General features: G+C 38.1%; 1 long non-coding RNA gene across 2 annotated transcripts; it reads right to left on the bottom strand.

The window, feature by feature from the left end:
• Window positions 1-7,311: 7,311 nt before the first annotated feature.
• Window positions 7,312-11,195, bottom strand: LOC311304866. Of its 2 annotated transcripts, XR_014629954.1 has the most exons (8): window positions 9,849-11,195; window positions 9,699-9,759; window positions 8,818-8,936; window positions 8,396-8,693; window positions 8,233-8,293; window positions 7,974-8,067; window positions 7,765-7,883; window positions 7,312-7,657 (listed from the first exon to the last, which is right to left on the bottom strand). It is a non-coding gene; the product is annotated as an uncharacterized lncRNA (long non-coding RNA). The 2 variants fall into 2 exon arrangements; XR_014629953.1 differs by having other exon boundaries at window positions 9,699-11,195.
• Between the last annotated feature and the right edge of the window lie 4,722 nt (window positions 11,196-15,917).

The following is a 15,917-nucleotide window of genomic DNA, read 5'->3' as shown; positions in this document are numbered from 1 at the left end:
CCCTCTGAGCCCCTGAATCTGTTTCTCACAGCTCAGCGCTTGCTCTCTCCTCCTGTTCCTCAGCTGATGCTGCTCTCGTTCAGTTCTCATTCAGTTCTCACTGCCGTCTCTGTCCTGTAAGACTGCAGGAGTGAGCTGGTCTGACTCTGGTGTCATCAAGTGTGATCTGGTCTGACTCTGGTCTGACTCTGATGTCATCAGGAGCGATCTGGTCTGACTCTGGTGTCATCAGGAGTGAGCTGGTCTGACTCTGGTCTGACTCTGATGTCATCAGGAGTAATCTGGTCTGACTCTGATGTCATCAGGAGTGAGCTGGTCTGACTCTGGTGTCATCAGGGGTGATCTGGTCTGACTCTGGTCTGACTCTGGTGTCATCAGGAGTGATCTGGTCTGACTCTGGTGTCATCAGGAGTGATCTGGTCTGACTCTGGTGTCATCAAGTGTGATCTGGTCTGACTCTGATGTTATCAGGAGTGAGCTGGTCTGACTCTGTTGTCATCAGGAGTGAGCTGGTCTGACTCTGATGTCATCAGGAGTGAGCTGGTCTGACTGGTGTAATCAGGGGTGATCTGGTCTGACTCTGGTCTGACTCTGGTGTCATCAGGAGTGAGCTGTTCTGACTCTGGTCTGACTCTGATGTCATCAGGAGTGAGCTGGTCTGACTCTGTTGTCATCAGGAGTGAGCTGGTCTGACTCTGGTCTGACTCTGGTGTCATCAGGAGTGAGCTGGTCTGACTCTGGTCTGACTCTGGTGTCATCAGGAGTGAGCTGGTCTGACTCTGGTCTGACTCTGGTGTCATCAGGGGTGAGCTGGTCTGACTCTGGTCTGACTCTGGTGTCATCAGGGGTGAGCTGGTCTGACTCTGGTCTGACTCTGGTGTCATCAGGGGTGAGCTGGTCTGACTCTGGTCTGACTCTGGTGTCATCAGGAGTGATCTGGTCTGACTCTGGTGTCATCAGGAGTGATCTGGTCTGACTCTGGTGTCATCAGGTGTGAGCTGGTCTGACTCTGGTCTGACTCTGGTGTCATCAGGAGTGATCTGGTTTGGCTGATGTCATCAGGAGTGTGAGCTGGTCTGACTCTGATGTTGGTTTGGGAGTGCGGCAGCGGTCATGATGGGACGAGACTCTGACGTGGTGGCGGCCATTTTGGCTGAGGGCTCACGGGTAGGGTTGGGTACCGAAACTGGGCACCGATATGGAACCGGTACCCAAGTAAGCGATAACAGGACCGAATCAAAACGCAGATTTCGGTGCCTCATTTCGGTGCCACTTAAATGCCTCAGCTGCCGATTGAAATATTTGCTCTCTGGTTCTCCGAAACGGACGTAAGAAACATCATCACCGTATGTGATTGCTAGTTAACCCTTTGATGTGTGTGATCACCGGTGTGATTTTAAAACGTTCAGATCAAGTGATCATCAACTTCTAAATTCATTAATCATTGATCATTATAAAGGTTTCTTAAATGACAAAACACATTCACTTACATGTATTTAAGAATAAAAATATCAGCCAAGGACTGACTGACATGTAACGCAACCAATCACAGTTCGTTTTGTTCCGTGTGAAAATGTGAAGTCGACATCCCTACAATAACAGACCAGCATATACATCTAATAAATAATTCATTCAAGAGCGTTGTGAAAGTTTTTCTGCAAGAATAGAGCCACGAACCTCACATACTTTTGAAAATCCAGCCTGTTTGATCCTGATGAGCTCATTGTCACAGTTGTAGACAGGGCCGTAGCTAGAGGATTCGGGGCCCCCTGAAAATATATTGATGTGCCAAGAATGCAGTCAAATTAAAAAAATAAAATCATTTATTGTCTTATTTTTTAATAAAGATAATATGGAACTGGTAATATATTATTAAATAAAGCTAATAAATGTATTCATCCAAGTGCAGTGTGTTGTATTCGTGTTTTCTTGATGTAATAAATACATCATCAGCCGGCAGGTCAGGAGCATAATGAAATGCGTCGTGACTCGTATCAATTATTTAACTCTATTTACAATAGTGTAAAAAGACAGGGATTGTGGTGCGCGCCAATAATGAAGAGTGACAGAACCCGGCAGGCTGTAGACAGTAGTTTTCTTATTCCCTGCAAAATAACAATAAAACCTGTTTTTAAGAACGTCTTGCTCGACTGGGATACAACAACTCTCCTGGCCTCCCTCTACTTCTTTTCATGCCGTTTCTGGTTCCCTGATTTATGTTTTCTTTTCCCTGACATTTTTCAGTCAAGTCAGTCTCCTGCTCTTCCACCATCGTTAACTTCAGGATTGGTTTTGTTCACGAGCTGGGGCGGGACTTACAATTTTATTGGGTCCATCTGATGTTTGTCATGTTAACCAAATTGCATGTTTCATTTAAATCTCAGGCATACAACTAAAATAAATATTATAATTAATTATACAACAGGGGCCTATATAGTATAACTGCTGGATTTTGTGGGGCCCTCTGAGCAGCGGAGGCCCCTATAATTGTCACCACCTTTCACCCCACTAGCGACGGCCCTGGTTGTAAACATGACGGCGTTCTTCCACCAGGGGTTTTGCATCACGGCATTTAAGGCAGGGCTATTCAATTAGCTTCATTCGAGTGCCGGATTATTAAATTGAAAAGTTGAGGAGGGCCGGTGGGTTTAGCTGATTTATTGAAACATTATTTATTACTTATTGAAACATAACCGTATTAATAAATAAGCTAAAGTAAATCTAAAAAAGTATTGTATTTACTTGGAAATGTGGTACCCAACAGTATGCACATTTATAAGACCATAATAAATAACTTATTTACAGTTGTGTAAATTATACATGCTCATAGCTATTGGTAAGAATTATTTTATTCATAATTATTATAGGCTTAAATAAAAAATTCTGTCAGTGAGACTTGGTAACCACAGGTAAAACCATGCATGGCTACTCATTCACTACCACTATAGAGAAATGCCTAAACACATGCAGGTAAAAACTATACACACAACGAATTATAAATTCCTCTACCCACCTAATAAATCTAATGCAATATAATTTACTATTAGGGTTGGGTATCGTTTCATTTTTAGCGATTCCGATTCTGTTTATCGAATCCGATTCTTATCGATTCTGGTTTCCGATTCCAATATTTTTTGCAGGGAGAAAAAAGGGCAAATACTTGAAGAATAAATATTTCTACCTTTTATTCTTGCCAATTTTAGGCAATAACCAATAAAATGGCTAACGTGAAAGGAGTCTCTTCATATAAAAGTGTTGATTACATTATTACTCCAGTAGGTGGCAAAAATCGATCGAATTATTTATTCAAGAAGACTCCAGAGATTCGTTCAAAAACGGTGAATCATTCATTAATTAAACAAGTATGTATGAGACACTGAATTAATTAGTTTTTGAATTAATGATTCAAACGAGTTTTTAAAAAATAGACTATTAGATTAAACATGTTATTCTGAGTAGTTGTCTGATGTATGTAATCGTGATCTCCATTTTAAACAAAACAAAAAATGATTTTAAGCCACATAGATTCCTGAATTAGGGACCGTTCACATATCGCGTCTAAAAATGCATGGAAAAGCACGGCCGCGCCACTTTATCCTTCTTTCTCCTTCCGTGGCGTCTGTCGTTGCTATGCAACCATGAACTGCGCTCTCCATGATGATGACGAGGAAGTATCAGCAAAGGATTAATTGATTATAGCCCTTGAATTAGCTTTACTAGGCTACTAGACATATGTTATGGAGATGAGAAATAAAAACCCGCCCTGTTCAGCTATGATCAGCTGTTTGGCCGAGCTTTCGATGTTACAGAAAGGTCGGTTGTTTTTTGTCACATGACCTGCACACCGCTTGCAGCATTCTGAAAAGTTGAGATGTTTTCATCATAGACAGTAAAAGAAATGAAAACTTTGCTCATGGTACGCAGAATACGTATATCCGTACAGCTGCAGGCGCCACTGCGGCCACGCGCATATCTAAACAATTTAATCGCACCACCAGAATAAGAGGAGGAGGGAGGTTGGGGGCCGGATGGAGATGATTGGCGGGCCGCATGTGGCCCACGGGCCGCCAATTGAATAGCCCGGATTTAAGGGGATGCGTTCTAGAATAACACTCACCTTGTGCAGGACATGCAGTGAGTCAGGAGAGGTGTCGTATCTGGCCAGAGAAGGCAAAAAATGTGAAAAGAATTGCTGAAATGTAAAGCTGTTTTTAGCATACCAAGAATACTACTTTGCTGTTATTACTACTACTGTAGTGTTATTTAGTGTTAAATTATTGTATTTGGGTTAGGTGGCTTATGTTTTATTGTGAATTGGTTATGTAAATTTGTTGTGTTTTGTATTTAGACTACTTATATTTATAGATTTACTCTACAATTTGAATATATTACATTTTAAGAATTTATTATTTAATTTTTTTTAATAAAAAAGACGTTATTTAATGTCAATCACCATCGTTTTGAGGCTCTCTTTTTTTACAAGTATCGATTTGGCACCGGTATCGAAAAAAACTTCCATGTTTCATTCTGGAGCTGCTGGTGAGTGAAACTTATTCACACAGTGAATAATTAATAATAATAATTTTGAGCTTTTGAATCAAATCTACAATCTTACACTTTTGGCGTAAGGGACTGTTCGTTTTTTATTTAAGGGGCTACCGGAGGAGTTTTGAGATCTGTAGTCAAAAAAGACTTAACCCTCCCTTCGCCAGCAATACATTTTTCTATGACCCTTCAAAATGACCCTCCCCGATAATTTATTGATTACTTCTGTACTGGGGCCCGTTCTTCGTACGTTGCTTAAAACATCCAAGATCAAATGAGACATCCAAGATGATATCATTGTGCTAATCATGATCTGGCTAATTAGGTTCTTCGAACACACTTGCCGGATATGATTAGTATAGCTGGATTGAGTTAGTGAGATAATTGCGCGTTCATACGCTGGTTAAAAGGGGATATGTATCGATAGTAGAAACATTGATCAGCAACGCTGCTATTGGCTGCTCAGCGTGGCCAGAGCGCGCTCAGTTTTTCTCCTCAGCAGAGCAAGATAGTCGAAGTTTATTCGGAATTTTAATGTTTAATCAAAACGCCAGGGAACACCTCAAAGTCTGCAAAAGCCAGGAGAAAGGGCTGGCAAAAAGTAGCAGACAATTTAAATCCGTTAGAAGTGGCCATGTTAGATGTTTTTTATCACTTATTAGCCTATATTTTTGTATTTTAATAATTGCATAATTACTTTGTTCATTGTAATGTCAGAGTCGCCACACTAGAACATGGGAACAAATAAAAGTGAAGTACAAAAATATTCTACATAATGGTAATTTTTAGTTATATTATAGTCTCTTTTATAAAAGGCACTGTTAAATAAATGTTTGTCTGATTATAAAAGCAACCAAGAAAAAGGCTGAGAAAAAAAAAGAAAAGATCTTACTCTCCTACACTGTAAAATCATTTTTGCTGCATTAAATTAAGTCATTTCAACTGTTAAATCTTGAGTAATGATGAATTGCTTTGACTTGTGAAAGTGAAAACTGATAAACTTATGTTAATGTAAAAATATTTTGCCATGAGTTATTGATCACATTTTTCCCGAGTGGTGGCGGTTCATGTAACATGTAAGGGTGGCGCTGCCAATAAAGCACCTAAAAGCTGTCACAAAGAACCAGTGTTGTATAAAGTACTAGAAAGCAATACTTGAGTAAAAGTACAAGTATCTTACTAGAAAAAGACTTTGGTAGAAGTGAAAGTTACCTTTTAGAATATTACTTAAGTAAAAGTCTTAAAGTATCTGATATATACTGTACTTAAGTATCAAAAGTAATTTTCTGATATTTAATGTACTTAAGTAATTGAAGTAAAAGTAAAAGTTTTATTTTTTTTTGGATTATGCGTTGAATTCTAGGAGCAGTGATTCGCCAAACCTCCCTTATTGTAGTCGCACACATTTCTTCTGATTTTATTTTGTAGTAACGAGTAACGAAGATGCTTAGTGGAAATATAGCGGAGTAAAAGTATACATTTTATCTAGGAAATGTAGTGGAGTAAAAGTGAAAGTTGACATAAATTTAAATAACGAAGTAAAGTACAGATACGTGAAATTTCTACTTAAGTACAGTAACGAAGTATTTGTACTCCGTTACATTACAACACTGCAAAGAACCGGCAAAAGTAATGATTATGAATATGTCAAATATAGCAAGGAGAAATTTTTATTGTTTATTAATAAACAAGTGTTTTCTGTGTCAGTGTCGGCTGCAAAGATGAAGTTGATGATGCTGACTCGCAATCTTCGCAGTAGTGAACGCGCCAGAGAGAAATGCACATTTCATATGGATTACAAGAACAGTCTATTTTCTTTCGTTTTGAATTGTTCTGTTTAAAAGTAGACATTTCAAGCTTTCTATATATTTCTCAGGTATGTGAGGCAAGTACCTTATACGCTGAGTTTCGGTGCATTTATGAGACGAGCTCCAGTTCACGCGCAGGCGCCTCCGTGTCCTGATTATCTATTTCTACTATATTTATCTTATCTTATTTATTAAATCCAGGCAATTGGTTGATGAAACATTGATTAAAATTAAGATACAATTAATAAAAAACAAAATTCACTTTAAAGAAAGGCTTTGTGATTTCTGTTTGAGGTCTCTGTGAAAGTTTTAAAGTCGCTTTCAGAGCGGTCACGTCCGTAACGGAGAACTGTCACGTCCGTAACATTGTTTTTTTCCTCATAAATGCGAACACGAAAAATAAAATAAAAAGAATATTTTATGTTCTGTGGAGGCCGACCCTTCTTCATCCGGTGTGTAGTATTACTTTTCACTGCATGAAAATTGGGATTTCCGACCCCGTAAACGGCCGCAAATCTCCCTAATTTTCGGCAGTTAACGACAATTTACAGCCTGTGAACGTCGCGTTCGTCTGTGCCGAATATTGTCGGAAACGAACCATGACGTATGCAGAGCGCTCGCGCCGGAGGTGTGAATGGCTCTAATTACCATATGAATAGCAGCTCCCGCCAGAGAAAGGCTTGAATTTCCTCACTCACTATTGGTTGAACCCACGTGGTTTAAACAAGAAAAATCATTCGTGATTGGATTGCAGATCTGTTACTATTGGTCACCCTCGCTCATTAAAAATTCAAAAAATTATAATATTCATATAAATAATAATATATACATTATTTTTTCATATTCATAATATGCTATTCTGTGGTATATTCATGTCATTGTTAACATATGGACTACACTATTATTACCATCAAGGACATGAATTTATAAAGGAATGGAAAATTTGCCAGGGACATGCTGTTTATTCAAAGAAAGAGCTTTATTAGCACAGACACAAAACAATATACACCTATGTACAAAGCATAGATCATCTGCACACACAACAAATTGGAAGCTCAGTGTCTGTTTTCATCTTCGGAGCTGTAGGTGACTAGCGGCGTTCTCTCTGAATTCGATCCACTTTGAAAACGTCTGTGGTGCGTTGCCCTGTATTTAGGAGTCGCCTCTAATCTCGACTGCAGCGTAGCACAGGGCTCTGTGAGCTCCTGGCTGGTGGTTGAACTTCATCGGACATCAGATCTATGGTGGCGCACTTCCAAATGCCCACGTCATCCTCACCTAGCACACCGTCTCGCTTCTAGCAGCTGTAAAAACAACCAATACAGACAATCAGTACTGTGATGCACTGTGTATGGACACAAAACATCTATTAATGCACGTGAAAAATAGTCACATTGACTAAAAATCTTACCCTCTTTCTTCTCGCTCGACTCCGAGCTGAACTCTTCACAGCTTCGGCCTGCAATGCCAGATCTGGTTGTTTGTACCTGAAGCTCCTGCGTACTGTCTCGTAGCATGTCTTACAGGCAGCTGGAAAACAATTAAATGAGAGTGATATGAATAAAAACAACGCAAGTCACAGTAAAATGAAACAAGGAGAAAATAGTAAAAGTTACTTACAATGTCGTCATGATCAGCGTCATGAAAATCTGGACTTGCAGACATAGCTCTGAGTAAATGTGAGGTTACGCCCTCGTTATGAGGCGAGGTTACTCTATGGAAACAAAATGTATGATTAAGATCGTAAACTATAACGGATCTATTTTCTTATACAAGAGAATGAAAGCATATTCTTTGAATCTTACCTTTAAAATGTTTGTAAGTTTTTATGAAAGTAAAAAAATAAAAGAATGTAAGATTCTTTTATTTATTTTTTTACCTTGCTCCAGTTCGTAGCGCCCACAATTTGTCTCAAAGTTGTGAAGATGGCATACTGCTTCCTGTAAATTACAGGATTATTTACAATTATTAAACAAATAATAGCCATCAATCCCATGACCTCTTGCTTTATGATGAAATCATGAAAAACAGAATATTCTTACATTTCACAAGGCCTGACAAAATACAGCTGCAGGTAACTAGCGGCATTCTGTCTGAATTCGGTCCATTTTGCAGACGTCTGTGGTGCGTTGCCCTGTACTTTGGAGTCGCCTCTAATCTCGACTGCAGCGTGGTACAGAGCTCGGTGAGCTCCTGGCTGCGACAGGACGGAGGTCGCACAATCCATCCAGACACCCCGCCGACGATGCCGTCTTCCTCATCAGACATCAGGTCTATGGTAGCACACTTCCGAAGGCCCACCTCATCCTCAGCTAGCACACTCTGTCTCGCTTCTAGCAGCTGTTAAAACCAATAAAGACAATCAATACTGCGCAATGCACTGCGTATGGACAACACACATCTATTAATGCACCTGAAAAATAGTCACATTGACCAAAAACGAATCTAATCTAATAAATCTTACCGTCTTTCTTCTCGCTCGACTCCGAACTGAATTCACCACAGCTTCCGCCTGCAATGCAAGATCTGGTTGTTTGTACCTGAAGCTCCTGCGCACTGTCGTGTAATATGTCTTAAAGGCAGCTGGAAAACAATTAATTGAGAGTGATATTAATAAGAACAACATAAGTCACAGTAAAATTAATAAGAACAACATAAGTCACAGTAAAATTAAACAATAAAGGAGAAAAAATGCAACCGGGTGAAATTGCAGAAATACACACCGGAAGCAAACTATGCTTTTTGAAATTGGGGTTTTATTCTGACTGCTGTTTAAAATAAGTGACAGCGGTCAATGGAAGCACAATTAAACAGATAAAAGTCTGATTAAGAAAAAAGTTTGCCTTGTTCGAAGAGATTTATCAAGAAAAAAAATAGATTTCACTAGTTTAAAAAAAAAAATAAAAAAAAAAGAAATTGTAGAAACAGTTTACAGTAAATTTGAAGATGACAATCAAATGTCACAAAAAGCTTAACCAGTGGATCAATGCCCAAATCCACAGAATACTTAACTCAATTCAAACTGAAACGCAGTGTAATACACTGCAACTGGTCAGATTTAAATTGATTTCTCCAAACCAAAATATGTTAGGCTACAATTAAATACGATAACACAAACTGGAACACGGCAGTGGCTGAGGTAACTTAGGCCTAAGTTACAAGAGAAATAAAAGCACTTTAACAAAGCCACAACCCACGTTTAATCATGCCATGCGGAACCAGATATATGCATTTAACCATAAAGTTATACTGTATAATCACAGAATATAGATTCAACTCATTAACAGATTTATCAAATAAACATGCCATCAGTAATTTCCCCCATAAACCATAAAACGTACATACCCAATCCTTTACCGTCCGATCACCACGAGGTTCACTCGTCACACATGCGCTCCAAATAAATCTATAAACAAAAATGTACACATCAAATGTTCTTTTAACTTCGCTTCACAACTTATTTGTGCATATTAAAGATATTGGAGTAATATTTACCAAGAAAGAAGAACGTATAACACAGAATCCGATCGATGCACGCACCGTCATGGAGCTCTCCTGAACAATGAAAAATGGCTGCCGTTCTCTGGTCGCGCGCACGCGTCCAGCACAAGTGAATAGTATCGCGAGAAGAGAGGGATTTCTTAAAGGGGCCACAAACATTTTTAATGCAAAATAGAAACGAGGTACATTTTATGTAAACAACTCTAATCGTAGTTGTAACTCTATATGTACAGTAGGCATAATTCTTGTCATTGCGTATGTGTATGGAGCATGAGTCAAATACAATCTTCTGTTCGTGTTGTATTATGCACAGTGGTTGGGCTCTAAGAGATTGTGATGCTGTTTGCATGGAATGCACATTTTACCTTTGTGGCAAAGCCTGATTGAAATTAATTGTTGAAATAAATGGTTTTGTGTCTTTTTTACATAACATTGGCTATTGCTAATGACACATAGTAACTAATCTAGCTACTTTCATTAAATATATCAATTTAAGCTAAAATGTAAGAGGGTCATTCTATGAAAATGTCCATTTTTCTGTCCCTAGCCTTTACAGAAATATTACACTTAAAAAACACTTTAGGGTTACAATTTCTTTACATTTTAAAATAAAACAATATGTTATTTGAACAATTACACCCTCTTGAGCCATCAATGTGGCAATATTTGATTTTTATGAATTATATAGAATTTCAAGCACCACAGAAGTGCTCGTCCCCACAGTCATGTACAGAGGGAAAATGCTTTATTTTGAGGTCAATAACAGATTTTTACACCATTTAAAATACAATAATGTATACATAACTATCAAATATATTATGTAAATGATATATATAAAAAAAATGCAGAATACATATTATAAAATTTATAATGAAAGTAGTGGTCCCCTGGAGTTGTGTCACTGGTGTTACTGTTAAACAAAAATCTCTTATTTTGAAATAAAAATCACACTGCTATAGCTTATGTTTGTATGCAGGCCTACGGAATTTATATTCACAATACTTAATAACTAATATTATTTTATTGCATTTATATTAGTTGTTTGAAGAGTTACAAAAAAGCGGTCGGTCTTAACACAAGTTTCAGCCGGCAAGTCGGTCGGACTAAAAGGGGGAACAAATAAATAATTGGGTCGGTAGGCTACTAAATTGACAGGGTCGGTCGGGTTACGGCAAACAAGAATATTTTTAAGGATGGCCTTAGACTATTGTAACTCACTTTATTTTGGGCTATCTCAGGCCTCTCTCTCGTCTACAGCTAGTTCAAAACGCAGCGGCTAGACTTCTCACCGGGACACGCAAATATGAGTCGATCACCCCTATTTTATTCAAACTCCACTGGCTACCTGTCACATTCAGGATTGATTTGAAAATTTTACAATTTGTGTTTAAAGCTCTTAACAAACCGGCCCCCCAATATCTGACCAATCTCCTCTGCCCGTACACTCCATCTCGTACTTTGAGATCCAGTGATCACTGTCTTCTCATCGTGCCCAGATCCAGACTTAAAAAACGAGGCGACTGCACTTTTGCGACTGCAGGCCCAAAACTTTGGAACAGTCTACCCCTCTATATCAGACTAGCTCCCTCAATTTCCATCTTCAAAACATCCTTGAAAACTTTTAATACCCCTTGACACAACTATTGTTTTGTTTTTTAATTGTCCTGTTTCTGCCCTGCATTTTATCTATTGCCGTGTACAGCACTTTGGTCAGCCTTGGCTGCATTTAATTTTGCGTTATAAATAAATATTGTATTTTTTTTAGAATTAAGTTAATACCTTTGAGTCACCTGGGATAAAACTCCCCCTGCTACCCTCATTTGCATTTGTAAAGCTCACAGCAGTCTCATTTACATGTTAAAGCATTAGAGGGAGGGGGGTCACGGGGCAAGCAAGTCCCACGTCAATTTCCGACAATTTCCGACAGTTTGCAGTGTTGCCTGTAAATTGCCGTTTGCAGTCGTAAACCTGAACTTCCACGACAATCTACAGCGCCGGTAACTGTCGAAAATCCCACTTTTCATGCAGTGTTTGTTTTGCGCAGTGTAATTCATAGAATTACAAAAAAATATTTTCAAAAGAATTTGTTAAAAATAGCTTCAAAGTTTTGTAAAGTTATTAGAAATTTATTTTTATGAAACATCCTCATGAAAATAAAATTGAAGTTGGCACTGGAGCAATCTAGAAATGCACTACAGCTAAAGCCATATGTCTGACCATGTTATATGTAAAATCTGGAGATGATAAGTCTAAAACTCTGTATTTAGTTAAATGTTTTTCAAGATCATGTCATGTGACTTTTTTAGAGTCTTATCAAAATATGCAACTGATGTTTGTCATCATCTAAGCATCCATTCAGTCTATTGTCTCTATTTTTTTGTGGTGCAAACGAGCCCCATTCAGTCTCAGTCTCCCTGCACACATTCACACCTCTCCAGCCTGGTTATGGCTCTAAATATGCATTTCTTTTGTCTGCATTATAGTTACTAACGACTGGCTATTCACAGGCTATTCATAGGGTTTCAATCCCTAATTTCTTTTATCAAAGTTCTCAATTCAAATGCCCTTCTTGAATAAAGAATCATTTCAGTAAGCATTGCTATTTAGAAAAAAATCATAAAAGAATAACTGCTAACTTAGGTGGCAGGTGCACCTGGGCTAGCTAGCATGTTAGCTTAGCACACCATCAATACACAACCATTTATGAGATTAAAACCATGTTTGTGCTCCAAACTTCCTTTATAACGCAAATTGAGTGTTTTAAATAATCTTCTGTGATCTAATTTGGCTTCAGATAAAAAAATCTGACAAAAAATATATTATTTTATAGTATTCTGCACAATGATAAAGTCTATATCGATTAGCATTACATTATAAATATAATCTATTATTATGAAAATACCTGGCATGGCTTGAAGAACACAGGCAAATCAAATATCATTGCAATCATGTTTATTGTCTTCAAAAAGTCTATATCTGCATGTTACAGCGATCTGTGTTAGCTGTGTGTGTATCAGTGACGTCCTCGAATGTCACATGATCATGGCTCTTCTTCATGTTCCATATATGGACTAGTATTGTGCATATAGCGCCCTCAGGCTGCTGGTATGAATTGAAAACACAATAGATCAGAGTATGAAAGCGCTCATAATGATTACATCGACGCATTTGGGTATAAATTCAGTAAATATTATTCCTGTCTATAGAAATATGATGTAAATCTATGAGAATCTATCAATATTTCTCCAAATCTGCACATTTTTGAGCTAAAGCCCTGAGGCACGTTGTTTTGTGAATCGCTGTCATGACGACAGCACGGGAGTTTTTTTATGAATGAAAGCGGCTGACGCGCATAATTCATATTAAAGGTATCGACGCATTTTTCCATTTCATAACTTCTGACACAAATTAAGACATAACTGTCACTATAAGTTTCTCAGAATACAATAGTGGTCAAATACTGAAACTTGAGTCTTATATCTTTTTAATGATGTATAGTTTGTCAAGGTATAACATTAAATCTGATAGTAACTTTGAACTAAATAAATAAATAACGCTTCAGTGCGCCGACGCACTGGTGAACTATTTTTTTTTGGTGTAGGTCTACGTATTTTATTATGTTAACTTCAAATAATAGGCTACTAATAGTAATTTAAAGATGTGGTAGCCCTACATCTTACACATCACACTCCACTGTTATGGTGGCCATTTCAGTAGATTTACTCACTAACATTGTTGTAGAAACACAATAAGAATGGAAACTAAAATATAGTAGTATCGTACACAGCGCACATTCTATCAGCTGCAGTTCTGGCGCCTCAGTCCCAATACTGTAAAACTCGACGTACATTCACATCACATATAATGCAGCAGTAGAGTTACACTCACAGGACACTGCACTTATTCGCAATAACAAAAGTTCATTATTTGCTCGTGCTTTAAAGCTTTGCCGGGTAAACATTTCATTGGCGTTCTGTTCTGACATGATGCACTTTTTCTGAGCGCATACTGAAGTGCGCGCGCACTGTCAAACAGCGCCAAACTGGATTTTTGTTGGGTCAGACCCATCTGATAGCGATGGGGGCCGAGGCCGAGAGAGCTACATGGACTTACATGGAAAAAATATGCACAAAACAAGCCACTTTGAAATTTTGCTGTTTTCATGAATACAAAAGTTGGGTGACCCTCCCACTACACTAAAAAAAGTTGGGTGACCCTCCCCTATTTTCCTCCGGTGGTCCATTCCATAAATACTGAACGGTCCCTAAGTCGACTTGCGTACGGCCGTTTGCAGGAAGCTAGATATTTTAGTCGATAAAGTTTTAAATATGGATATTTTTCTTACAGGAACGCATCACTTCAGAAGACCTTTATTAACCCCCCAGAGCTGTGTGGAGCACTTTTATCATGGATAGGCTTTGATGGACTTTCAAAAAAAAAAAAAAAATCCATTCACTCCCATTATAAAGCTTGGAAGAGCCTGGACATTTTTTTAATATAACTCCGACTGTATTCGTCTGAAAGAAGAATGTCATATACACCTAGGATGGCTTCAGGGTGAGTAAATCATGGACTAATTTTCATTTTTGGGTGAACTTATTTAAATCAATAATGTGTAATGTTGTGATTTATCTGGAGATTGTTAATAGTACATGGATCTCATGGAAACTCTTGTTTTGAAGGATTGTTTGAAGTCCCTGTGGCGATATTGAATGAGAAAATTGCTTTTGAATCACAGACCGCTGAGCGTTTGCTCTCTATTGAAGAAATGGTGGTCTCGATTAGAATATGTAATATTACTTTCTGGACAATATTCCATCTGTTTAAATGCTGTAGATTTGAACATAACGCCTATATACTTTTTATGTATGTTACGATTTACATATTGAAAAGTGGATATTTGTAGCAATATAAGCATTGTATTTTCTAAGACCCACATTGTAGGTTCATGGCTTGTAATCTAAAATTGATCTTTCTCGCTTTACGTTTCTGAAGGCAGACAGTGGTCTGTTATATCCCAAGATATATTTACAGTTATTTAGCACAGCTTAATTCATTAACACTTAAACATTATTTGTCTAGCAGTATGTTTAAAAATGTAGAAATGTTTACTTTTATCACACTAGAAAAGGCAGAGTTTCAGAGAATGGCCCGTAGCATCTTAACATTTAAATATTTCAGGTTACGGTGACTTGTCCTGTGATTGTCTCTATATGTAGACATCTAGTGTGGTGACAGAGGTGAAGTGCAGATGTAGTGATTCACCTCCTGCGAGCAGAAGTAGACCTTCGTCAGCTTTTCCAATCAAGGGTAATTGGTTGAAGGGACTCAGCTATTTATGGACTGGACACCACTTCAGAGAGCATTATCACCAGAACAATGGCCTCAAGCTGATCCATTTATATTTAATTAACTTAAAAATAGACTAGCACTCAGAGTCTTTCTTCCAGCAACTGCACAGGAATCAGCAATGACAGCCATGTTCCAGGGAATGAGTGCTATACCAGAACAGGATCTTCCCACAGTCCAGCTTTATTGACCTGCCGAGTGGACACTGGGTTAGTTATGTTCTGTTGTTTATCTGGGGAAAGACAGACCTCATGTGGTGACTCTTAACGTAACGTAATGTTTACATTGTAATGTTTACATCTAGTCGTCTTGCTTCAGTTCTATGGCTCTCGTGAAGTAAACGGTCACAGATTTTTCTCTCTGGATTTAATTTGGCCAGAAAAACGTTTGCCTGCAAGTACAAAGTCATACAGTTATCTCGACATCTAGCATCTAGCTAAGAATACTAGTAATAAAATCCTTTGTTAATGAAGTTGAGTTCGTTCTAAATGTGTATTTTGATCGCATATGCTAAACGTTAGCTTCGTAATGTAATTTCCCATAGAAGTTAGCATTAAGCTGGCGCATTTGGTTTTTATACGGTTTAACGTACTATATTTCAATATTGTTCTTGAACAACCTTCTGTATCCGAATGAAATAATGAAATGTATTGTTCTTTGCAGTTTTACAGTGCTCCCTGAGTAAAGTTTGGAGAGGATACACAAGCTTCATTC

This window comes from Rutilus rutilus (genome assembly GCF_951802725.1).
Source record: "Rutilus rutilus genome assembly, chromosome: 15".
NCBI lineage: Eukaryota > Metazoa > Chordata > Actinopteri > Cypriniformes > Leuciscidae > Rutilus > Rutilus rutilus.
Note: the sequence above shows the minus strand (reverse complement) of the source record. Positions and strands in the feature narration are given on the sequence as shown.